The 27,183-nt window shown below is 41.2% G+C and overlaps 1 long non-coding RNA gene across 2 annotated transcripts in view; it reads right to left on the reverse strand.

Annotated features, from left to right (window-relative positions):
• Nucleotides 1–250: 250 nt before the first annotated feature.
• Nucleotides 251–27,183, reverse strand: part of LOC122677511 — a 68,717-nt gene continuing 41,784 nt past the window's right edge. For both annotated transcript variants that reach the window (XR_006335820.1, XR_006335821.1), the window contains 3 exons: nt 7,024–7,075; nt 1,587–1,705; nt 251–1,135 (listed from right to left, as the gene is read on the reverse strand). This is a non-coding gene — a long non-coding RNA (uncharacterized LOC122677511). The remainder of the gene's footprint in view (nt 1,136–1,586; nt 1,706–7,023; nt 7,076–27,183) is intronic.

A 27,183-nucleotide genomic window follows, 5' to 3' on the forward strand; every position in this document is an offset into this window, starting at 1 on the left:
CCTGGAATTGTTATTTGTTATACTACCAAACCAGTAAATTAGTAGGAACAAATAAGTCCTCAGCTATCAGATGCTTTTCTGTATTACACAGTTAATGACTGAATCTATTTCAATATTTTATCTGATTTTTTTCTTTTTTGTACTAATTTAGAAAGTTGGTACTTCAGTGTAATTGAACTCATTGAAGCTAAAAATGTCCAGACCTTTTTAATAAGGTACCTTTCAATATTAAACTTTGGGGTCTGTTTTCCTCCCAAGTAGGCACTTAACTCCCATTAGCACTAATGGCAATTGTGTCCAAACACTGGGTAGGAAATATATATCTCTGTATTGAGCTCCATGGAGGGAAAAAAAAGAAAGAAAGGGAAAAACAACATTGAGATTGAATAAAAGAGGTAGAGTTGATTCATTTACAAGATGAAATTAATATCTGGCACCCCCAAATTTCAGAGCACACATACCTTTAATAAGTGAGATGAGGAGAAAATTTCTAAATCATTTTGAATAATACCCAAATCATGCTTTTCCTGAGCAATCTGTTTTCCCTCCATCCCCAGCATATACATTAGGCTCATTTTGCACTTGTTATGTACATAATGATTCTAGACAACATAAGATGATTTCATGATTTTTTCCTTATTATTTTTACTTATCTACCAGTGAGCCAATTTATGCAGCTTAAACCATTGCTAAAGATGCATCAAAAATTGTCTGTAATCATTACAAATAATAGCACTGAATGTTCACAAGAAGCTGTTTTCTTATCATATTTTCATTAAAACATCTTTTCAACCTGCTTTGCTTTTCCCACGTCTGAAACCTGCGTTGTAATCAGTCTTATTAACTGAGAACATAAATATGATTTATTATGGTCTGATAATGGAAGCTACGTGGACCCAGAGAAGGGCTATATTGTCCTTTGATAAAATGGCTCTTTTCTCTCAAATGGAGAGCTCTATCATGAGAACATGCAGAATGTAGTGAGTGATTATTTCCTCGGGGTGAGTGATGGCAAAGCCCGACAGAAAATCTTCTTGTTGACCATGACAGCCTCAGAGGGTCCCCAAACCTCCCTGAGTTTGACAACCTGCAGACACTTTTGATGAAGTGTATTCTTCTGCCAGAGACAGCCTGTCTGGGAGGAGAAAAGAGACCTTTATCGTCTGATCGGCTATTATTGTCTTGATCTTTTATAAGCAATCTCTAATGCACATGAATATAATATCCTTTCACACAAGTGCCAAGCATAATAGAAATGTGGTTATAGGACCCTCCCCCTGGTTATGTAAATGTCCTTACACTATAATTAAGAGAGATGGTTTGTGACTGATAGGGTAAGGAAAGAGTAATCAAACTGTTTCAGGATTATCTCCCTATTTTAAAGACTCCAAACCCAGGGTAAACAGCATTTATGGTAGCTATAGGGAACTAGGTTATCTTGAAGTCTTAGTCTAAAAGGAAAAATAGTTTTGAATATGGTATTGGTGTTATATTTTTATTAAACATGCAAATGGCAGCTGGTTTTCAGCCAAGTGATTACTATGCTGATATGACTTAGAAGAAAATGAGAATGCCTCTCAAAATACCTGGCTGAGGGTTACAGCAAGAACAAAGACCTATTAGTAAGGAATGCACTTGCACAAATGGGTCCTCCAGTCCAAATAAAGTTCTCCAATAAATTTTTCTCTTATTCATTTCCGGGATCCTAAATATGGAAAAAAAAATTTAATTAACAAATATATTTGCAGGCAAAATTCTTGCAATTATTGGGCAATTAAATTTACTTTTTATGTGACCCATGGGAGCCATCTTCATTTCTAAGCAGTGAAGGATAGTTCTAGATGGTGTGTGCTTGTATTTGGTGACAAAAGTTTTCTGATCTTCCAGATTAAACCCAACCAGACCTACAGCCAGCTCCTGGAGGCCAATAGCTTGATGTTCAATCTTAGTTGCTGGCAAAAAGGAGAAAAAGATATCACCCACCTGAAAAACTTCAATCCCCCCAGCAAAATACAGTGCAGTCATTCCTTTATATCTACTTATTTCGTATCAGCAAACTCGACCAACCTCAGATCAAAAAAATTCTGAAAAAACAATTTCAGAAAGTTCTGAAAAGCAAAACTTGAATTTGCCTCCTGCAGGCAACAATTCACATAGCATTTACATTGCATTAGATGTTACAAGTAATCTAGAGATGATTTAATATACACTAGAGTATGTACATAGGTTATAAGCAAATATTATAACATTTTATATAAGGAACTTGAGCATCGTGGGTTTTCATATCCTCTGAGGTCCTGGATCAATCCCCAGAGGGTACTAAGTCATTACTGTACTCAATTTTTCATTAACCTTCTGACATCTGGACTCTGAGGTGTCCCTACACTAATCACTAATGGGTTTTGCATTACCAATTAGTGGAGAAAACTCTTCAGCACTGATGCCAAAGAGTTAATATCATTAGTTTCACACCACTGCGTGGTCAGTTGGAAGAGCAGCCCATGAACTCAAGAGTGGAGAGTCAGGGATCCTGACTTGGAGACAGCTCTCGCTCTGAAGGAGAAAGCTGCAGCTCACAGACATTGACTTCCATGTCTCTGTTCTAGCATCTAGCCTCGAGGTAGATTCAAATATTACACAAGAATGCACGCATATGCCCACACATTATGCACAGGTCTGGGCCAGAACCAATCACCAGCCTAGTCAGGCTTTATTGCATCTGTCTCATCAGAGGGTAGATCAGACCAGAGGAATTTCTCTCTCAGCACCTCTGTTCATTTGCTTCTCTAGGCAATGACTTTCCCATGAGAATGAAAAAATTTGCCATTTCAGAGGGAGTTGGGTTTTGAGAAGTGTTTGATCTCCCTCAAGAGATACTTCTCTGAAGTTCTGCCAACCCTCGATTATCTGTACAAATGAGTCCTAAAGAAAGAATGGAAAGATTCGATGCACAGATAATCTTCAAACTCCAGTTCGGTCTGTATTTTAGTTTCTTTCTGAACAAATTGTACCAGAGCAATTAACAAACAAAACTGACTGGATGTTTCCCTTCTCCTTTTATGGTCAATTCTGTGGATGTCAGCAGAGTGAGGAAATTGTCAAAACAGAAGCAATAGGAGAGAGGAAAGGGAAGAAACAAAATGCCCAGATAGTCTGCAAATCGGATAATGTAGTCTTGAATAACTAAGAAGAATCTAATTTTAAAAATAATAAAAGAAGGCCCAGAATGCAAATCTATCTACAAAATGCGCAACCTCTTCCCCCAACCCTAAAACAGCTCGTAGAAAAACCAATAAGTAAACAAAAAACCATAAGAAAAACTCCAATCTACTGTCCCCATCCACATTTTCCCTGATCTAATCTACACATGTTCTAAGTTAAATTATATCCTAAAGAGGATCTGGTCAGAGAGGAGGAGAAGAAAGCACAGAAGACATTTCTTATTTATGTTCCATCTGGCTTTGCTGTCAGGTATTGATAAAAACAGCCTTGTTTTGAAAACTGTACTGGCCTAAAACTTCAGAAATTGATCAACTTTAATTTGTTTTTCTTAGAAAAACCAAAATCCAAGGAAAGGACAATGACTCAGCACTTTATTTATTTATTTTTTTTTCCAGTCTCAGACTTTTCAGATCATTATACCAAAAATGTTTGAATACTTTTGAGACTGAAACTAGAACCTCGGTACTTCCATTCAAGGCCAGCGTCTAGAACTCCTCAGTTAAGGGAAGCGACACTCTTTAATGACCTAATCATGCACATTTTTTTGGCCAGAGTCATTGACTGACTGCACATACTTAGTTCTGCTTTAGAAATGAAAATCTAATAAAGTAATTGGCAGTTTCAATGTCACAGAAATTTTCTCCAACATCCCAACTGAAATTGTGAAAACAGGCTCAAATTCCTATAAGCTCTCTCCCCTTTCACCCTCAAATGCCACGTTTCAAACCCAAACCAGTTCCTAAGAAATTGCAGGACTCGGCTGGGTTCAGAGGTCGAGGCATAGGGTAGGGAGGAGGAAGACTCTTTCTTCAAGTTGGAGGGGATTTGCTTTTTTTTCCGGAGTCTTGAGGCTGGGAATGTTCTGCTTCTTGCAAAGGAATTCAAAGGAGCCATTGTGTTCGAAACTTTGCTTCCCAATTGGCCTTTGACAGCTACATCAGAAGCAACAGATACTTCAGCCCTGCCTCTGGAAAGACATTTTTTAAAAGGAAAAAACACTCCTGAAGACACTGAAGCCTAATTACTCTACAGCCCATAGTCTTAAAGATTGAGATCTCTGATACTATGTGATAACCCCTTGAGGAAGGGGAGCAGCTCCATCAGGACTTGAACAGATAGCATTTCTATGTTTTACCCTCAATAAAACTGATATTCAAAACAAGTAGACTGACAATTTCTTTCATTCCCCCAGCTTTTGAATTGTGGTGATCACTATGCAGGATACAACAATACCATTTATTAAGCCACCAAATGGAAAATAAACTTTTCACTAAAATGTAAAAGGGATTTAGGATGTCTAAGAGTAAATGATTAAGGAATCAGTTTATGTTTATCACTGCTCCCCTTGCTTTTCTAAAAGATGTGTGTATCAAATCCTCATATTTATGATGGTATCTTTAAAGTTCTGAATGGTTTGGATCTTAGCCTTATAAATCCATGCTAAGAAAACAAATTTTTATAAGCAGCATGGCCATTACACTTACAGAGGTTGAAACCGGCACACAATACCCCTTGGGAGAAATTCCCCCAGTTTCCAGTGCTACTGTGACCCAAACAGAGAGGAACCAAGGGCAGCAAAGAAAAAAGGAAGGAAGTACTCGTCTGGGAAACACTGGAGGTGAAGGATGGGGAGAGAAGGCATTGGTTGATAAAGGGGGCTGATGAAACCATTATCAAGCAGACTAAGGGGGTGGAAAGCCATGGAGACAGCACCATTTTCCAAATTTTAGGCACAAATGAAGAGTCCTAAGTAATTTGAATTTTTCTGCTAGCCAAGTCAAATCCTGGGCCTCTCAGAAACCACTGGAAATGTCTCAGGTTTTCTCATTTTGCTATTTTGATGGAAATTAAACTTGTAAATCAATAAGAACAGAATCAGCTCTGTAGAACACAGCTCTGTTCCTTTATCCTCTATTCACCAACATACTACATATCTGATTTCCTGCCCAAATGATTTAAGATTCCCAAATGCAAGTGAAAAAAATGTGTTTGAGATTTGCTTGTAAAATCACAATCACCTAAATCTCAGCTCAAGTTCCCTACTCAGAGAACATTTTAAAGTAGACGTGGAACATAAAATTGTATAGTCGTCTTTTGAAAAAAACAAGAAATATGGATGCATACCATGAAAGGATTATGGAATAGTCCTCAAAAATGTTTGAAGTGATTGACATGTACATACCAGGAGAATCAGATGAGTCATATAGACATGAGCAATGTCTTCAAGCTTCTTCAACTTGCCCTTGTGTACTCTTTGCTGGTTCCCCTCCCCCTCTGCCCTTCCTCTGGGCATCTTTTCTTTTTCTTTTTTTAACCTGTGTCATCTATTCTTTCCTCTAGACTTATCATCCATTATTCAACTTAATTTTTTCTATTGTATATTTCTGTCACAACTCCTTTATTATCCTATGATAACTATCTCATTCTTTTAGACCACAGACACACTCAAGAAGTCCTACAACTAAAGATATCGATTCTCATTATAGAAACAGGCAGTCTCCCCTACTCTCAGCTGCCTTTCTCACTCCACCAATTAAGGTTTTCCAAATCTGGAGCAAGATTAAGAGATGTGTGCCCATTGCTAGCCGTTGCTGGTGGTTGCTGAGAAACTCCGAAACAGAGATCACGCAAAATGAAAGCATGACAATCCAAGAGAAGCCTGGAACCAATACTTGGGACAAGTGTCATTCAATTCCTGATTCTTGAACCCTGACCCCAAAGTTCCCCTGGGCACCCAGTGCAGCCACATTTCCAAAAAAACCCACCCTGGTTCTTGAATTCTTAATTCTCTGCATCTGGCTACTGAATCATCAGGTTGCAGCCTCACTGGGGCACTTTCAACTCCTAGTGACTTTGTGGTCCCTAACTTACCCTGCTGAACACCTTTTGGGGGCTTTGCCAAAATCTTGCATTTTCATTCACTCTATTATAAAACCTCCTTTTCAACTATAAATATTTAGACAATTAAAACTACATTTTGTCATCCTCTTGGATGCTTCACGGAGAGGACAGACTATGCGGCGAGTGGTCTCTCTCAGCCATAACCAAGGCCATGGGAGTACGGCTCCCCAGAACTGCCCTATCTTTTTTACAAGTGTGAAAATACTAAATATTTAAGCAAAATGTTTTGTAATAGAGCATCTCCTTGTGCTAATCATCTGGCTTAAAGTTAAAAAGGGGGAAACTTCAACCATTTGACAAAGATTGACAGAAAGAATAAAAGGAAAAATATGGGAAGGGGTGCGTGTCCTGGGATTGTCAACCAGGGGCAGAGTGGCAACTCTTGCTCATTTCTGCTAATGGAGGAGTCATTGCCCAAATAAAGTCAAATCTTCAGTTTCAACTTCTTCCATAATTGGTATTGGGACTGTTGATAGCAGAAGTCTACCAGTTAGGGTCATGTGTCCCAATATGCAAACATACATCTTCCGATACACACACAAGGAATTCTCACACACATGGGTGAACAGTAGAAAACAAAAGAAAATCACAAATAGGCTACTTCATACCAAGTAGCCCAACAGTGATGGCGATATAAAACCCAACTCATGTAAATCCATGGCTGATTCATGTCAATGTATGGCAAAAACCACTACAATATTGTAAAGTAATTAGCCTCCAACTAATAAAAAAGAAAGAAAGAAAGAAACCCAACTCAAACCACATAAGCATAAAACAAGAAATCCACCCCTCATGTAACTGGGAAGTTCGGGATATGGTCTAGTTTCAGACCCGGCTCACCTGAGACCAGGTGTTCAAACAAGATGATCAGAAATCTATGTCTTTTTCACCATCTCTTACCTCAACATTATTCTATGTTGGCTTTACTTTCCTTTTGACCAGATTTTTCTACCTGTAAGAAAAACACAAGCAGCTCTAAGTTTATACTGACCTTTACCAAGACATCCTCAAAAAACATGTCTATTTCTCAGAAATCATGTCAAATCCCCAAAGGACTCTTTAGAGTGTTGCTTCAGTCACTTGGGGATGGGGGAATCCTGGCCACTTGATTGACAGCCCTACCAGAGTCACAAGGAATGTGGGAGGGGAAGATTCCGAGGGGCTGGGCCTTTTATCAGAAGAAAGGAGGGTGGAGACTGGGTGGTGGAAGCAGATGTCCTCCAGGCAGTGTCATTCCCAGCACTCTGAACCTAAATCACTTGCAGGGGCCTTCGGAACTCATTAGCGTCCCCTGGCTTGATGGCAAGATAGCACCTTCCCTTCCCTCCAAGTTACTGCTATGCTTTTCGAGTCTGAGTGGAAAACAAACCTCAGCACCTTTTGAGTTCCAACTACATGGATGAATAAGTTCTGCTCAGCAGCTTGTGATGGTTCTTTTATTGCCATTACCGACCATCACATAAATAAGTAGTTACTGACTTAAGAACTCACTATTTACACCATAACCCTTGATGGGAACCATGATCCCTTTACACGCTATCATAGAAGTGCATAATTATAGACTTTCCAAATGGGCATTTCTTTTAGACATTCACTTATAATAGCTACTTCGTAGTTGTTAAGCTTTTATCATTTGAAGACCCAAGTAGAAGAAAATACTTAGTTCACTCCTCATAGAGAGCAAACTTATCTTTAAGATGGCAGGAGCTTCCTGCCAAGAACTCATGGACAACTTCATCATCAAAAAAAAAAAAGTCTTGCTGGGGCTATTTGGGCAGGATATGAAGTTGCTGTTAGATCATGTTCATCTCATTTAGGAATTAAATATTGACACTAACTGATCATCGGTTATTGTTTCTTTAGTCCTTCCTGAAGGAAATCTTGTCACACCCACTTGTTCCGTCTTTATTACTGTCCAGCAAGTGTTCTATAAAAGTAAAATGTTGGGTGGGTCCACTGGCTTTAACATTTCTCATTACTCAAGCACGGAAAATAACTTTAACAGAAAATAAGTTTTTATTGTTTATGAATACATTGGCCCCATCGAGGAAGCCACAGCCAGGATCAAGAGATTGAGAGGTACCTGCTGAGGTCATGAGCTTAAGAAAATGGGGTGATATGGCTGACTTACATCAATGTATGGCAAAAACCACCACAATATTGTAAAGTAATTATACTCCAATTAAAATAAATTACTTAATTTAAATAAAAAAGAAAATGGGGTGATATATGATACAGTGTAATGTATATCTGACACAATCAGGACATGTGATGTGTATTGTACTACAAAAATTATTGGCATACCACATTCAAATGAGTCTCAGGATACAGAGTGAAATTTAACTTGCTTAGTTCAAATTAAGGAAACTACCAAGTGTTCACAGCTCTATCAAAGGTACCAGACTTAGTGAGGGAGACACAAAGATACAAATAATGTTTATTTTCATGCTTGCCCACCTCCATCAGGACTTTATCTCTATGAGCCCTACATCCTTCCTCCCATTCCCATTGACTCTCACTCTCTCTTGGCTTCACCACTTAGAATTTCTCCTCAAGCCTTCAATAAGCACAGCTCCTTTTCAGTTTCTGCCTTTGTACAAGTTGTTCCTCCTGAACCGCATTCCCCTTCCTTTCTTCTGAGTCACTTCAGTCATGTCCAACTCTTTGCGACCCTATGGATCACAGTCCCCCAGCCTCCTCTGTCCATGGGATTCTCCAGGTAAGAATACTGGAGTGGGTTGCCATGCCCTCCTCCATGGGATCTTCCCAACCCAGGGATTGAATCAATGTCTCTTACATCTCTTCCATTGGCAGACAGTTTCTTTACCACTAGTACCACCTGGGAAGCCCCTTCTGCCTGCTGCTGCTGCTGCTGCTAAGTCACTTCAGTTGTGTCCGACTCTGTGCGACCCCATAGATGGCAGCCCACCAGGCTCCCCTGTCCCTGGGATTCTCCAGGCAAGAACACTGGAGTGGGTAGACCTTCCTAAAATGTCACCTCCTCAAGGAAGCTTCCCTGATTCCTCCAGGCAGAGCCAGTCACACTCTCTCTGTTTCTGGAGCGCTTTCTTCAAACATCTGTCTTGTACTATACACATTTGTATCTGTGTTTTTCTCCCCCATTACCCTATGAGCCAAGTCTATATCTTATTCACAACCATATTATCCAGGTGCTTGCAGAGTACCAAGCACAAACAAGTCACTGGTAAGTCACTTGTGCGAAGAAAAACTATGTTATTCCCACTGCACTTCTGCTTTCTGGGCCTCCAAGGCTGCTGGAATAGAGACAGAGCACTCTCAGCTCAGTCATGAGATTCAAACAGCAAGCAATGAGTGGGAGGGAGACATTTAGATGTATGGGGAAAGAAGGAGGATGAGAGGGAGAGAAGTGGAGAGAGAGAGAGCAAGAAAAGTGGAGGTGAGGCATTGCAGGAGGACAGCGTGAGCCAGAGGATGGGGAGTGAGGTGAGGGAAGGGGAAATGCAGGACCCTGGTGTGGCGGCCACGTGAGGATAGTGTGAGAGGGGTCCTGCAGTGGGCAGACACTATGAAACCATGTCAGAAAGGTAGACTGGAGTAAGGATTGACCTCTGAGGGTTTGGATTGCCTGGCTGAGGCATTTGCATGTGGACTCTGCAATGGTAGAAATTCAAGGAAAAGAGAGTAACATGGAAGCATCTGATCCCATCCGGCTCTGGGAAACTATTAAGGAAGCTATGATCACTTGGAGTCCTATGTTTCAGAACCATAACCTCAAACCATGCTTTTCAAGAATCTAATCTCTTAACCAGTTTCAGTGAGACACAAACCATCCTGGATGTGCCAGAGGAGAGAAAAATTTGCAGGTGATCAGCCCTGGTATTCCTCAGTCTCTAGATCCTCAATAATGCCAGGCACTTACTGTGCCTTCTGCCTGGGACTCTCTTCCCCAGAGTATCCTCATGGCTGTCCCTGCTTTCCCTAAGATCCCTGCTCAGATATCATCCCTACAGAGAGACCATCCCTCATCATCAGGTCAAAAATAGCACTTACATCACTCTACCCCTTTGTCCTGCTTGATTCTTCTTCAAATCATTCATTGACTACCTGACATCACATTTGATGTCTATTTCCTTGTAATCTATACCCTACAATAGAGGGATTGTCCAACTTTCTATAGAAAGGTAGGCAGTAAATATTTTAGAACCTGTAGCCCATATGGTCTCTGTCTTAACTGTCTTAACCACTTAACTCTGCCACTGTAGCATAATGTAGCCATAAGCAAGCATAAATAAGTGAACATGGTTGCCTTCCAATAAATCTTCACTTACAAACAGGCTGTGGGCCAGATTTGGCCGTGGGTCATAATTTGCTAATCCCTGCTTCACTAAAAATCTCCATGAGGTCAGCAATTGGTCTGTCTTGCTCACACTGGGATTTTCAGGGCCTGGCACATAGTGAGCACTCAGTAATTTTCAAAGAATGCCTAGGGCTTCCCTGGTGGCTCAGATGGTAAAGAGTCTGCCTACAAGGCAGGAGACATGAGTTTGATCCCTGGGTCAGGAAGATCCCCTGGAAAAGGAAATGGCAACCCATTCCAGTATTCTTGCCTGGGAAATCCCACAGACAGAAGAGCCTGTTGGGCTACAGTCTATGGGATTGCAAAGAGTCAGACACAACTGAGTGACTAAGCACACACAAAGAATGCATACATGAATGGAGTTCTATGAAAAATAGATAGGGGTATAGGAATATTATACCCGTGTGAATACACACACTCCCTCTGTGATGTGTGTCAAATTGGTGGATCCATGGTGGTCAGAAATATTGTCAAACATTATTTTGCATGTTTTCATAAGAATGTTTTGGAATGACATTAACATTAAAATCAGTGGACTTTGAGCAAAGTAGGTTGCCCTCTATAATGTGCGCAGGCCTTATCCAATCAGTTGAAAGCCTGAAGAAAACCAAAGACTGATTTCTCCTGACCAAGAGGGAATTCTATGAACAGATGGCCTTTAAGTTGCTGAATTGACTCTTCCCTGGTCTCCAGCCTGCTGGCTGACCCTGCAGAATATGAACTTTCCAGCCTCCATAATAACAAATCATGTAGGCCAGTTCCTTAAAATACACACACACCACACACACACACACACCACACACACACACATCACACACACATACACTATTGGTTCTGTTCTTCTGACCCATAAACACATAAATATACACAGATTTTCTCCATCAGTAAAGTAGGAAACCAATTGGTTCTATCAAACTAGAAGACTTATACATGGTCATGCTCAAACCACTGTCATATAGAGCTTTCAGTAATGCTCCGTGATCTTGACAGAAATGTTCCTTGGCATAAAGGAGCTTTCTGAGTCTGGCTTCCACCCTTCTCCACCTGCATGGCCAGTAGGCAACTTGGGTGAGGGTGAGCAGCCTAAATGAGAGCCACAGAGTACTGCTCGCTCCACACTGTGCCCTGGAGGCCAAGCTCTCTCAATCCCCACACCTTTGCACACCCTAGCTTTACCTTCTGTGTGAAATAACATCTCACTGCCTTTTCTCCTGGCTAATTTATATCCATTCTTCAAAATTCCTCCTAGGATCCCCCACAAGACAAGATTAGATGTCCATTCTATCGGTCATTGCCTCATGACAGTATATCCCCTGTGTGACAGTTGTTGATTTGCTTCTGTCTACCCATCCCCTACCCATCATGAGCCTCCATCTTCCTGCGGGGAGAGTCCACCAGTCTTCTCTCTACTCACCCTTTGTCACCTCCTCTGTCTGTGCCTGACAGGCAATGAAGGCATTAACGGGCAATTAGATTAATAAACAAAATATTTTAAGAAACTAAACCAAATGGAAGATATGTCACTTATTTGCAGTCTGTGAGAATACAGCTTGGTGTCACCCCAGGGAGATGCAAAGCCAGATTCCAAGCGTATTAAGAATCCACACTAGGGGCCCCTGGCTGGGCAGAGCTCCCAGTGACTTGAAGAAAGATTGCTCAGAGTGAGCACCAGAGGTGGGAAGGACTACAAATGCCCTCTCAACTCTGCACTATTTTTCTTCCCAACTTCTCAAAACACTAATAAGATGGGAACAGGGTGGAAGTTGTAATGATTAAAAACAGCCAGAGCCTGGACAACCACTTTCTGCTCTCCCATGTCAAAAATGTTCAGCTCTACTTAGGGGAGCAATCTGAGGGCCCATTGGTCTAATTTTTCAACAAACATTGATAGGAAAATGAAATTTACTTTATAGCCATAAACAGATAGCTTAGCTGAAACACATCCAATCTATCAGGGTAGGTTCACCTGGTTGACAAGAGCTCTCATTAGCATCTGTGTCCTCAGTACATGTGTGTGTGATAAGTTGATTCAGTCGCATTCAACTCTTTGCATCCACTAGGTTCTTCTATCCATGGGATTCTCCAGGCAAGAACGCTGGAGTGGGTGGCCATGCCCTCATCCAGGGGATCTTGCTGACCCAGGGATCGAACCCATGTCTCATGAGTCTTCTGTACTGCTGGCAGATTCTTTACCACTGAGTCATCAGGGAAGCAGATGGCTCCTAACTGGATTGGATTCAGTTCAGTCAGATTTTAAGACTGTAGGCTTTCCGGTTCTATCAGTGACTTGCTCTAGAATGTTTATGCTCCTGCTTTTATGTCTCAGTGCCTCAGTTTCAGCATCTGTAAAATAGGGAGGGTCATTCCTGCCACCCACAACAGAGGAGGGTCATGGAAATACACGAGCTGGCATCTCCAAAGCACTTTGCCTTCCCATTACTTCCTCTCTATGGACCTGAGGTAGGATTATTATTACTGAAAATGTCAGCTATCCTCTGAAAGGGTTATTTCCGTCAAAAAGCTTTGTTCAGGAACATTTCATAAAGGAAAAGTGAAAGCATGCACAATCTCTTTGGAGCTAATCATAATTAGCCCCAGTAACAGTTGGGCCATTTTTTTTTTTTTTTAGTTCATTTATAGTCAGATTCTACAAAATTGAAAACATCCAACATCTGGGCTGAAAACCTTGTACAAAGCCAGAAAGCCCCCCAAATGGGCATGTGTGGGCTTTGGTGACAGAAGAGCCAGATGTACTTTTTGCCTCAACTACTCTTTTCAACCTTTAGGAAAAAAAAAAAAATTATAATTGAATTTTCATGATTACAAAACCCCTTGATTTTCTTCTCTAATTTTTTAAAACCATCTTTTCTGATTAGTTGTAAATTTCAGACTCTCCAAAACAATCAGAAATTTCTAGAAAAGGAATCTCTTACCAAATGTATAAAAGCATTTGGGGGTCCAGTTGTAACCATGTAAATACTTTTACAGGGACAAATAATAGTTAACATTTATTGTCCCTACATTATGGACAGGCCCTGTTTTAAGGACTTAAGGGGCATTATCTCATTTAATCTCTGCATGCACTCCGTGAAGTAGGTACTATTATCTTCTGCATTTTACAGTTAAGGAATCCAAGGAACAGATAGATTAAGTAATTTGCCCAAAGCACCATTAGTACAGAAAGAAAGCAAAGTATTTTGGTTGCATCTTTATGCTTGAAGGAAATTTTCACTTAATTCAACCTTATTATAGCAAGACTCTAAGACTATCTTTGATATCGTAAACTTATTCCAACCAGATTAAATGCTCTCTGTTCTGGGAAGAGTTGCGCAGAGCCTTTAATACAGCTCCCAGAGAGCAGTTTAGGCCCAAGGAAACAATCCTGACTTGAGAATTTGCCCCAGTTTCTACCATCTTTTTGGTATTCTGGGGGAAGAAAACACAAACACACACACACAGACACAGACACACACACACACATCCATAGAAATTTATTTCAGCTATTTGCTAAAGAAAAGCTGTCTTCAGTTGCTGTTGTTTTCAGCATGCCACCCGACAGCATCTAGAAGCTTCCTTGGGGAAGCAGGGGAATTTGCTGGATTGCTAAACAGCCTTAGAAAATCTGCTGGGGACTCCATGGAAGGGCTTTATGAACAAGGATAAAGAGAGTGCATTAGCGTTGCCTTGTTTCATGAAAAAGGGAACACACACAACAAAACTTGATTACAAAATCTCATTTTACAAACTCAAGGTGAGATGTACCACCCTGAGGCAATGGCCTGCCCAGGGGACCTCCACCAGGTTCTAGAGCCTTCTGTTTCCTGAGTAAAAACCTGATTCAACTCCAAGGGCCAGGTTAGATAAAACCAGAAGGGTTTATATGCACAGCATTTAACTTTAAACATTTCTTCATGGAAATTTACAATGCACATCATTTACATATTCAATACCAGTGACAATTTACTTCTCCCATCTGAACAGGGCTTTCAACTATGCCACTTGAACTAAATTAATAAACAGTAATTACAGAATGTTGTGTGAGCTAGCTGTTGATGTTGAGCAGATTCTAATCAACACCTTCTTTTAAGGGCCAATTAAAGCTGAATGTATGCAATATAAACATCTTCGAGTATTTAGACATGAACCGCAGAACAAGGTAAAAAAAAAAAAATTAAAATCTGAACAATTAGACTGGGGATGAGCCAGTCAAACCTGGAGAGATGGACCCTTTTCAGCTGATCTCTAAGGTCATGTTAATTTCTTGAAATGATGAGATTTTTGCGAAAAGAGGAGGGGCTCCAAGGACTAGTTAGGGCAAACCCCATCCGTTTTGAGATTTCTCCAACATCTTGTATTATTTTCCATATGCTTTAAGTTTTGTGGCATTTCTTTTTCAATTGCCTCAAACACTTTTCTCCTTAATTCATGTGCATCTCAGCGAAAATTTAATCTCCATATTTCTGACTCATTTGTATATAAATCCTCCAAGTGTTGCTTGGTATTTAAGAAACCTTTCCCTCAGCCCCGTCTTTGGCCATCCAGGAGCTACACAAAGCACAGAGTAGGCCCCAGGCCCCTCTACGGGAGTTTACGTCCCCAATAAACAGAACACACACAAAACACTAGCGAGAAGAGTCAGAAGCTGGGGGCAGAAAAAAATCAGCCTCTCAACATCAATTGTCCTCAGAACCACTTGCCTCTGCTTCCTAACATGGCAGCACCCTGGGCAGGCTTCATGCCTTTAGGAAAGGGAGTGAAAGGGAGACATTCCAATAATGGTAAAAAGTTCTGGATAATGTACAAAACTGCAAAGACCCATGTATGTGGCAGTGAATGGGTTTCTTCAATAGTTGGGAGAAACTGGTAACCATATTTCTTCCAAAATAGGCATCTCCAAAGGTTGGAATGAGAACAAGGTGCTGTAAATAATACTTTCTACAGAGGAGAAGATGGCCTCCATATGAAACGATGAACCTGGTCCAAGTGGGTAGCTGAGGGCACATTTGTGGGCCTCTGACTTGGAACCCTCCCCTCCCCTTTCTACCTGAGCCCCTAAGGCTGCACCTCTACAATGCCCTGCTTCCCTCGGGTTACCTCACTCTTGCTTTCATAGGCGCACAATTCAACCATCTTTTCTTCCTTCTTTCTACTGAGATCTCCCTTTTCTCCCTCCTGGACTTGCCTCAACTCTGACTAGCCAAATCATAACCAATCTCAAGCCTAGCTTCATGCTTCTTTTCTGCAGTGTCTGTCTATCTGCCTCTCTGTCTCTGTCTCTCTTTCTCTATCTTTCCCCGCCCTCCTTCTATAATTTTTATTGTCTACAATTTAACCATAAATTGCTTTGCTGACTTTGGTTAGTTACCCACTCCATTTGCAGGTATGTTCATCCTTTCTCTTACCCAGATTACAAACTGCCCAAGGACAGAGATTTTGTACTTACAGGGCTTTACCATGGCACTTATCATAGGACTGTTTATACGAGCAAGTGCTAAACGAATATTTGTTGGGTGAATATGAATGAAGCTTTCTTTAAAGTCAACAAAATGAAAGTCTCTGTTTGGATTCAAATATTTCCTCAATAAAATTTGGAAGTATAATGATAGCTTCTGTGCCAGGCATCAAATTTCAAGATAGTTCTTATTCACTAGTCAATAATAGAGAGAATTATGGAGCTCTGGATCCAGAAGGGACAGGAAATTATTTTATCCCATAGTCCTGCCTCTGAAGAGGACTCTATGAAATATACTCTTGAAAAATAGTTGCTAAGTTTTGCCCTCTGCATAATCATAACCAGAGTAATAACAACAACAGTAATAATAATGCTCATTTATTGAGTGCTCATTGCAGGAAAGAAAGGGCCCCCCACTGCTGTCTTTCAAGCCTCTCTGAGGCCTGGAAGCCACATTTCTGTGGGTACAAGGCAGGTGTGCCCATGGACTCATGCCACCAAGGAAGATGCCCAGGCTCTGCCATCTCTCATCTTTGATACACTGGATCATTTCCTCCCTTATCATATCTCGTCACACTCCTACTGGTTCCTTGGACAATCTCAGCTGCTTCCCATTGCATCATCCAAAATTTCAGAAGTAGGAAGTGAGTTCTAGGGTGGGATCTTAAGCTCTGTGCCTCTCCTGAGCTTTGGTTTCATATGTCTAATCACATGTAGGTCATCTTCGCCTGTGCCTCACTGCTGTCATACAGCAACCTCAAACATCATGCGTCCCCAGATTAATCTCTGCTCTTTTGCTATTAAAGCCATCTCTTTTCTCTCTTATTCTTTATAGATGGTATCAGTACTCATCCTCCCACCTCTACTAAAAATCTGAACTTTTATCCTTGACAATGTGGTGAGGAGGAAAGACGGGATTTGGGAGTCAAAGAGGACTGAATTTGAAACCCATCTCAGCGACTGACCAGCAGATCTGGGACTGAACAATTTTTCAAATTTCTCTGAATATATTTTCTCACCTGAAAATGGAAATAGATTTAAGGAGGCTCTCATATGCTAGACCTTCAAAAATGTTTGTTTCTTTTCTTTCTTTTTCTCTTCCCTCTCCTCCCATTTTTATCGCTTCTTTCCCTTTCCCTTCTCCCTCCACCCCCCTCTCCCCCACTGAAAATCAGTCACGGGTCCTGTCCATCAAGCATCCTAGATAACTTCCCTCTTCTCCCCATCCCTGCTTTTATCATCATCTCACTCACAAGAACTCTAAATCTGGTTTTACTGCCTCTATTTCCTCCTACTCTAAACCATCCTGCTCTGAGCAGCCAGTTACATAAATACCTAATTCCCTTATATAAAACCTACCATTATTTCTCAGTTGCTTCCAAGAGAAAACCCAAACTCCTTGGCAATGCAGCCAAGACCCTTCACGATCTACCCTCAACTTACTTTTCCAGTCTATTTTGTTGTTGTTGTTGTTATTTAGTTGCTAAGTCATGTCCAACTCTTTTGTGACCCCAGGTACTATAGCCAATCCCTTTTCCAAGGGATCATCTCAGACAGTAAAGAATCTGCCTGCAACGCAGGAGACATGGGTTCGATCCCTGGGTTGGGAAGAGCCCCTGGAGGAGGGCACGGCAAACCACTCCAGTATTCTTGACTGGAGAATCCCATGGACAAAGGAGCCTGGCAGGTTGCAGTCCACGGGGTCACAAAGAGTCAGACACAACTCAGCAACTAGTATGCACGCACATACTGTAGCCTGCCAGGCTTCTCTGTCCATGGGAGTTTCCAGGCAAGAATCCTCTAGTGGGTTGCCATTTCCTCCTCCAGGGGATCTTCCCAACCCAGGGATCGAACCCGGCATTGGCAGGTGGATTCTTTACCACTGAGCCACCAGGGAAAGCCTGTCTTTGATTTGCTGCATATTAATTACAAGATATTGAAGAAAGTAAAGTGCTCAAAGTCTGAGCCTTTAGTAGTACCTTCCTCATATAGCTATTATAAAGATTAAATGACTGACATAAGACATATAGGTCAATGGAATTGAATTGAGAGTTCAGAAATAAATCCTTACATTTTTTATGGTCAATTGATTTTCTACAAGGATGCCAAGACTATTCAACAGCAAAAAATAGTCTTTCAACAAATGGTCCTGAAACAACTGAATATCCACATGCAAAAGAATGAAGTTGAACCCTTACCTCACATCATATATAAAAATCAACTCAAAATGGAACTTAGACCTCAATATAAGAGGTAAACTATAAAACTCTTAGAAGAAAACATAGGAATAAATCTTCATGGACTTGCATTAGGAAATGATTTCTCAATGACATCAAAAGCATGAGATAAAAGAAGAAATAGATAAATTGGATGACATCAAAATTAAAGAATTTTCAGCTAGCTTCAAAGGACCTGTGAAAGTGAGAACACAACCACAGAATAGGAGAAAATATTTGCAGATCATATACCTGATAAGGAATTTGCAAAGAATATATAAAGAACTCATAAAACTGAACAGTAAAAGGACAATAAAAAATAACCCAATCTAAAAATAGAGGATTTAAATATGTTTCTTTCTCCAAAGAAACACACAGATGGCCAATAAGCACAAGATGCTTAACATCGTTAATTATTAAGGAAATACAAGTAAAACCCACAATGAGATGCACCTTCACATCCACTGAAAGTGAAGTCATTCAGTTGTTTCCGACTCTTTGTGACCCTGTGGACTGTAGCCCACCAGGCTCCTCCATCCATGGGATTCTCCAGGCAAGAATACTGGACTGGGTTGCCATTTTCTTCTCCAGGGAATCTTCCCGACCCAGGGATCGAACCCAGTTCTCCTGCATTGCAGGCAGACGCTTTAACCTCTGAGCCACCAGGGAAGCCCACACCCACTAGGATGGCTAAAATAAAAGACAGGCAGTTATAGTTGGGCAGTTCTTTAAAAAACTAAGCATAGTTACCACATGACTCAACAATTTAACTTTTATATAAATATCTATTAGAATAAAAAATATATTTCTTTTTTTGGCACAATTGGCCAAATGGCACAATTACCTGTGCCAATGTTCATAGCAGCATTATTCATAATAGTCAACAAGTGAGAGCTCCATACATGTCCATCAACTGATGAAGAAGCCAATATGGCACATCCATATAATGGAATATCATTTGGCTTAGAAAGAAAGTACTGATAGATGCTACAACATGGATGAATCTTGAAAATATGGTAAGTGAAATAATACAGACACAAAAGGCCACATACTGAATCATTTGTTTGAAATGTTCCAGATGGTCAAATCCACAAAGTACAGTAAATTAGTGGCTGCCAGGGTGAGAGGGGTGAGAGAAATAGGGAGTCATTGCTGATAGGTAGGTGTTTCTATTTGGGGTGATCAAAATGTTCTGGAATTAGATAGTGATGATGATTACATAATTCTGTAAGTATATTAAAAGCACTGAGTTATGCACTTTAAAGGAATTGATATATGATATGTGAATTAATCTTAATAAAGCTGTTATAAAAAATTAAAATTAATTTAAAAAATTTTAGAAGATTACATGAGATACAGTGGCGCATAGTGCTTACTCTTATAACAAGAGCCTCTATTGTGGCTATATTATTCTTATTCTGCTGTAATGTCCAAATTGCTTTAGCATGAGCTCCTTGAAGATAGGGGCCACAACTTAAAACTTATATTTTGTTTACTTCTTTGCAGTCCCTGCAAAGATATTTGGCATAGAGAAAAAGATACATACCATAAAACTGTAGACAAATTAAAACGAATTAGTGAGTGAGCAAGTGAGGTTGTACAAACATTTTCAGCACCTCTATATTACACTGGACTTTGGCCAGTACAATCTGCAAGAATGCTAACTGTTCCAAGGACCCTCCATGCTATTTACATCCCTGACCTTAGAGGGAGAGATAATAGGTAGCAATCGGAGAAGAGTGAGTCCTGGTGACAATTCTTCAGGCCTTACTAGGCATGACCCTTTCACTGAGTTCCTGTCTGTTGTCCTGCTTTAAAGTTCTTCAGAAATCAACAAAGCCAATTTTCAGAACACAGAAAACCTCAGAGCTAATGAAAAGCCAAGTTTTTATTTATTTTTATTCTAAGTCACAACTTTCTCACAAAAAGTTGCCAACTGCTCCTTCTGAGCTCTACTGAGATAACATAAGTTGTAATTTTATAATTCCAGTCTCTTTTTTTACACAGGATTCCATTCTCTCTTCCTGCGCCAATGAGAGATTGGCAATCAGTCATGGAATATTTCCAACCAAGTCTGGATATGACCTAAAAATCCATCCTAACACAGTATTCTGAGAATAGCAACCTGTTAGACTTACCTTAGCTGTATAATGCATGTGTGCATGTGTGCTAAGTCACTTCAGTTGTGTCCAGCTCTTTGTGACCCATGAACCGTAGCCCACCAGGCTCCTCTGTTCATGGGATTCTCCAGGCAAGAATACAGGAGTGGGTTGCCATGCCCTCCTCCAAGGGATCGTCCCAACCCAGGCATCAAATCCGTGTTTCTTACATCTCCTGCATTGGCAGGCAGCCAACTGGGAAGCCCAGCTGAATAACAAATCACCCCAAAGCTAAGTGACTTAAAATAACAACTATTTCTTTTGTTTCTCACTGTTCTGTGGGCTGACTAGGCCCAGCTAGATGTTTCTTCTACCCTATGTTGTGATGCTTGGGTCGCGTTATCTGAAAGCTGAACTAGCTAGACTGTTTATGATGATGCGTGCTGACAGCTGGTGCTGGCTGTCAGGGCAGTTCAGCTGGGCCGTCAGCTGGAAAACCTCAGTTCTTCTCTTCCTGGCTCCTCTGTATCTGGTTAAAGCATATCAGAGGAGCAGCCTCGATTCGAGGGAAGATTTCACAATAGTGTGACTACTAGGAGGCGTGATTCATTGAGGGACTCCATGTAACCAGCTAACACACAGTCTATAGGAACTGGAAAGGAAGATGAATTCTGTTTGCCATTCCTGAGCCTTTGCTATACTTACCTGTTCTAGTCTGAAGCACGTCACAGCTCGAGAACAGATGTGTGACAGGACACAGTAGCATGTATGTGCGTGTCCTTCTTCCCCTCCCTTCACCACTAATCTCCACATACCACTTGATGGACTCCTGTAACCCAGTAGTGTTTGGAGTGCTTCTTCCACTCGTTGCCCATAGAGCTTTGAGAGAAAAACCATTTCAAATTGCCTCAGCCAAACCTCTGTTATCAATAGCAGTTCCTATTTCTGGAAGGCCAAGTGTTTTGCTCCAAAAATGCAGAGCAGAGACACAAGATAACCCCCTACCCAGAGACGGGGACCACTTGGGTCTCATTTGCTCTGGGGTAAATGGCAACTGAAAGCTGGAAACTTGGATAAGATGGAAGGGACACTGAGACTATTTCGGCCAAAAGGGACCTTGCGACAGAGTTAGTGAATGGACTGCAGGAGTCTGTGAACCTCCAAAACTGCAGGTAAAATGTTGGATGTCTGTGTTTTCTTCTGGAAAGAAGATCTATATTTCATCAGATGTTTTTTAATTGAGCTATAATGGACATAGCATTATATTAGTTCCAAGTGTATAACATAATGATTTTTGTATACATTGAAAATGATCACCACAATAAGATTCCCTGGTGGCTCAGACAGTAAAGCGTCTGCCCGCAATGCAGGAGACCCGGGTTCGATCCCTGGGTCGGGAAGATCCCCTGGAGAAGGAAATGGCAACCCACTCCAGTACTCTTGCCCAGAAAATTCCATGGATGGAGGAGCCTGGTGGGCTACAGTCCATGGGGTCGCAGAGAGTCGGACACGACTGAGCGACTTCACTTTCTTTCACCACAATAAGTCCATCCATCGCCAATAAGTTAACATCCATCACCATACACAGTTACAACTTTTTTTCTTTTAATGAGAACTTTCAAGATCCAGATTGTTAAAGGGGACTCTATATTTTGGAAAAGGCTAAGAACTTGATCTCACATAGAAATATGTGGTACTTACCCCATCACTCCAAAGGCCAACTTACAACTTACCTGAAACCACATCTTCCCACCTCAGATGCAGAAGTGTAGGTTTGATCTGTCATACACATCACAGTTAAGAGCAATGCGGCTCTATTATTCTCCACTGCCTGGTCTTTTTCATGCCTCTGCTTCTGTCCCCTTGCCCTGGTTTTTGTTCCCTCTCCATATCCTTCCACTGATCTAGTGATTCTGTTTTTAAAATATTTTAACCATATCCCTGGGCATGATATTACCTTTTCTAACATTAAATGGGCTATAATAGATAGGATTTTACAACTGGAAGACATTGGATTACCTTCTACCCATAGGGGAACTCAGTCTGAGATAAGAACTAGTAGATTATGGAGAAAAACTAGTGCACACTCCTGAGTGCCCTTTGTCTCACTCAGAGGTATGTTTTCCCTTTAACAACCATAAGAGTAGAGATGACATGTTATAGTATATTGCTTTGATTAAATTACGCCAGTGGTTTCTTTCATCACTGTGGAAGTACAAAAATTTCCCCCTTTAGTTTACAGTTTTATTTTCCTTATTGTGTATATCCCAAATGCAACCAGGAGAGGGGAAAGGGTTGACTGTCCCATTATATTGAATGATGGAGCTTCCTTATATGGAAGCACCCACTCACAGACATCATCAACTATTCTTGCCAACTCAGTTCAACAAGCAACAAATGAGCCAGGCACTCCTCAGGTGAGTACAAGGAGGAAGAAAAAAATTTTCTGCCCTCAAGTTGCTTGTAGTCTAGTGAGAGAGACAAATGTGAACATAGGTAAACAGGAAGAGGAGAAGGCAGTGGAGAATTAGACTCAAGTGTTAATATCATCAGAGTGAAAGTAGAACAAGGAATTTATTCTTATCTCCCTCTTCCACCTTCAACTCCTTCTAGGATCTTCTGCTCTTGATAGTTCTCCCTTGTTGCTTTTCTTAAATAAAGAAACCAAAAGAGTAAGAAGTAAAAAGGGGAGAAGAGCCTCTCACTCCAACGTCTTGTCTTTTTTCCTTCCAAGCATCTGTCTTCCTCCTTCTGTTCCTTGGCCCAGGGAGTAGACATTGGCCCATGTGGTCTTTCCTGCTCTAGCTTTAAGTCTCACCCTACATCACTTCACCCTTCAGGCCCCCTTTGGCTCAAGAATCTGTGCTGATCGGCTCACATGTCTACTCTCTGTGCTGGGCCTTAGTGACACAAGGATGAATCCAATCGCCATTCAGAGCTTGTTTACAAAACTCTCCTTCTCCTGGGGATCTATCTCGCCTCCATCTTATGTTCCTTTTTTATTTCTCCCACTCTCTCTCCTTGGACTATTTTTATTTCTATCTCAAGTGCTGTTAGAGGCCTCCTATGAGAAGGAAATTATCTATAATGGAACAGGAACATTAAAAGCCTCAGTTTCCTTGGAAATTATTGAACTCATGAGGGGTTCACATTAGGTTTTGAATTTTGAGAACTAAGTTATAAGAAATTTTGTTTTTCTAACAGAATTATTTTAACACTTGCTCTTTCTAGCTCTTCTTCAGATATTGTTCTTAAACCTCAAGCTGTTATAATTTTCTGCAAGCTCTAGCCAATGCCAGATGCTGAAGGAAAGCCTCTTCAGATTCCTGAACGTGAACTAAATCTGTCCCAGGTAGGAAGCCTGGAAGTAGCTGGTACTCACATCTGTGTGTGTGGGGGGCAGACAGGGTGCTGCTGAGAGGACTCAGCTGGTCTATGTGGTCTGCTGGGGTGTGGTACAAGCTCAAGAGACCACTAAGAAGAGTTATCAGTTTTCACTCATTCATTTATTCACATAAATCCATTCTGAGTGCCTACTATGTATTAAGCACTAAGATGGATGTTGGGATTATAATGATGAACAAGACAGACACAGTTCCTTCTTTGCTGGACTCTTTAGTCCAGCTGGGAATATGAACAATCAAATACACACTGGAATTCTAATAAGGTGTCCTGCACTTTATGACCATGTGCCTGACCCTGTGCTAGGTGTGCTGTATTTCTTATCTTTACTTAATGTTCCTAACATTTCTATGAGCTAGGGCTTCCACCATAGCTCAGTGGTAAAGAAAAGTGAAAGTGTTAGTCACTCAGTCGTAGTGTCTGACTCTTTGAGACCCCATAGAATGTAGCCTGCCAGGCTCCTCTGTCCATGGAATTCTCCAGGCAAGAATACCCAATCTGTCTGCAATGCAGGAGACGCAGGGGACTCAGGTTCCATCCCCGAGTCGGGAAGATCCGCTGGAGGAGGAAATGGCAACCCACTCCAGTATTCTTGCCTGGAAAATTCCATGGGCAGAGAAGCCTGGTGGGTTACAGTCCATGGGGTTGCAAAACAGTCGGACATGATTAAAGCAACTGAGCACACACACATATGAGCTAAGCTCTATTATTCCTCACTCACTTTACATTGGAGGAAACTAAGACAAAGTAGCAAAATAAGTCACCTCAAGTCACAGAGCTCTGAACCCTGGTCTGTCTGACTCCACAACCAACACCACACTATCTCACATAAAACCAGAAAGTGGCACCACGCTGATGTCATAAACCCACTGTTGTTAGGACCCGAAAGGATAAAACAAAGCAGCCTTTGCAATGTCCAAGCTACTCGTCTGCAGGGTGGTCTCTTAGGAGAATTAAGAATAAAATAACAACATGCTTTCAAAAGGTTATTCTCTATGACCCAAACTGTTTTCTAGTTCTAGGAGTGAAAAGAATCTCTGCAAAATGAATAAAAATGATAAAAGAATTGTTTTAAAAGAAGATTCTCACTCATTTTCACAAAGGCTGTATTCATATTTCCAGGGCTTTGTCAGAAACTCAAGGCTAAAAAGAAAAAATAAAGTCTAGCTCCCCTTCTTAAGAGGAAAAAAGAGAAAGAAGAGACTATACATAAAAGCACAGTTTAAAAATTCTATCTCCGGCCAAGGTTAGCAGACTGCCCAGGTCTAGACAACCCCACTGGAACCCAAAATTTGTAAATGCCCCATGGCTCACTCCCTGGAGTGTGAGGGGACGAATTCCCACAGCTGTTATCACCATTTAGCAACTCAGAGGAAAGCAGCTATTCTTTGACTTTTCCTGGGAAGATTTCTTTTACTAACAGAAAAGGATAAAAACTTAATTCTTGCAAAAAGAAGAGGTCTTGAGAAAGTGGACCTAAAAAAATAATCCACTCTGACAAAAGTTGCTTCATAAAGAATTTTCCACTGCACACGTATTTGTAGTTGTACATGATATCTTAACTGGTGCATCGACTGCTTATAGGAATGCTCATATTCTGGTTCCAGCTTTGGAATAACCAACATGATGGGGTTTTGCAAGTCATTTCACTTCCCTGGGCCTCAATTTCCTTTTTCTATAAAATGAGAACATTTGGACTTTATACTTTTTCAGCTGTAATACCCTGTGACTGTGGCCCATGAACCCAAACTAGATAGTTGCTTATCCTGATGATCTTTCCAACAGATGCATTCCCATGGGAAACCAGACTCTCTGAGCATTTATAGCAAGCCATATTTATATCAGTGGGTGGTCACCCAGCTTTGATGGCCTCCTTCATGCCAAGAGAAGTTTGAGATAGGGAAAAACTCAAGAGAAAGTTAGGGTGAAAAATGGTTTGAGTAACTTTCTGACCTGGAAAACAATGAGGTTCATATCAACTGAGTCTAAGGGTGAGGAAACTATATATAATGATCTATGTCATAAGGATAATATTTTTAAGGTATCAATCCTCTGTATACATTTTACCTCTTCTTCTAAACTATGTTTCATAGCAGCCACTCTATATCTTGATCACAAAGGACGTAGAGAAAAATGAATGTCACTTCAGGCAGGAGGAAGTAATGCTGTGTGTTGGGGGGAGGGGGAGAAGGAGGGGTCCTCCCACCAGAGCGAAAAGGAAAATTAAAATCTGTCCTTCTATCCCCCTGTGGGTTGTGGGAAGCATAAGAGGACAAAGGGAGAGGATAAATGATGAGTCACACATGCTGTGAACAGTTTCTCTGAGCCAAAGTTCTTCACAGTCAGTCACTGCTGCACCAGTTACTACAAACTTAGCAGCTTAAATCACGTGCATTTATTATCCCCACAGGGTCTTTCCTTAAGCATCTCACAAGGCTGTAATCAAGATGTCACAAAGCTGTGTTCTCCTCTGAAGACTTTCTGAGGAGGAATTCACTCAGGATTCTTGCTTCTTATTGACCCTTATAGACCCTCCAGCCCATCAGATTCTAGAATTCACCCACAATTCCTAGAGTTTATCTATAATTCCCTGCCATTATCAACATGGCCATGGCCATTTCATCAAGTCAGCAAGAAAAGCCTGTAGAATGATCTACCAGCAAGATGAAGTTTTATATAATGAAATACAATCACAGGGCTGCCCACCCACATGCAAGAAGAGGAGGTTATACAAGGGCATGAAAACCAGGAAGTGGGGATCAGAGCAGGTCACTCCAGAGTCTGTCAGCCACAAATACCAAAAGCAAAGAGGCCCTTGTCTGAATCTCCCAGGAGGGATTGTCTTACAGAGTATGGCCCCCACCCCACGCCAGCATATGATGGCCATAGCAGAGCAAAATCATGGTTAAGCTTTGAGAGGGACTGAGTTATGTTTCCTGGAGTTTCCCTTCCTTCTTGTATAGAAAGTGATCAAAAGTTACTGGATGCTCTAGAGAAGGAACTGAAAGTGATTGACTTATGGGGCAGTTAGTTCACCAGAGGGGTCCTCAGGGAAGAGCAAAATGGCCCTGTGGACAAGGGTAGCCAGGCCAGTAAGCAAGGGGGGAATCACAGCCAGAGGGCTACACAGCACCAGCTGGGTCAAAAGAGAGGCCCTCAGGCCAATACCAAGCTAAGAGAGAAGAATCTCAGGTTTCCAACAGCAGATGCCAGCTAAGCAAGCGCTAACAATACAGGGTAAAGACAAGATCCTACAAGGCCGGTGAAGACTCAGAGAGCAGCCAAGGGCCTACATGAAGACGCTGGGATCATGCCCCATTGCTATAGCAACAAAGGAAACTCCCCCATCTCCCTTCTTGAGTAGGAAGATTTTGAAAACCTGAGCATTTACCTGAAAGAGATCATTTTAAACCAAAGGAGATTGACATATTGTTAATTGGCTCATTTAAAGTTCACGTTTGTTTCCCTGCTTACCCCAGGGCTGAAGGTTCTTGAAAAAAATTCAGTCAGTTATAGAGAAATAAAGAAATTACACTTTCTTTGTACAATTGG

This window comes from Cervus elaphus, chromosome 20 (assembly GCF_910594005.1).
Source record: "Cervus elaphus chromosome 20, mCerEla1.1, whole genome shotgun sequence".
Taxonomy (NCBI): Eukaryota; Metazoa; Chordata; class Mammalia; order Artiodactyla; family Cervidae; genus Cervus; species Cervus elaphus.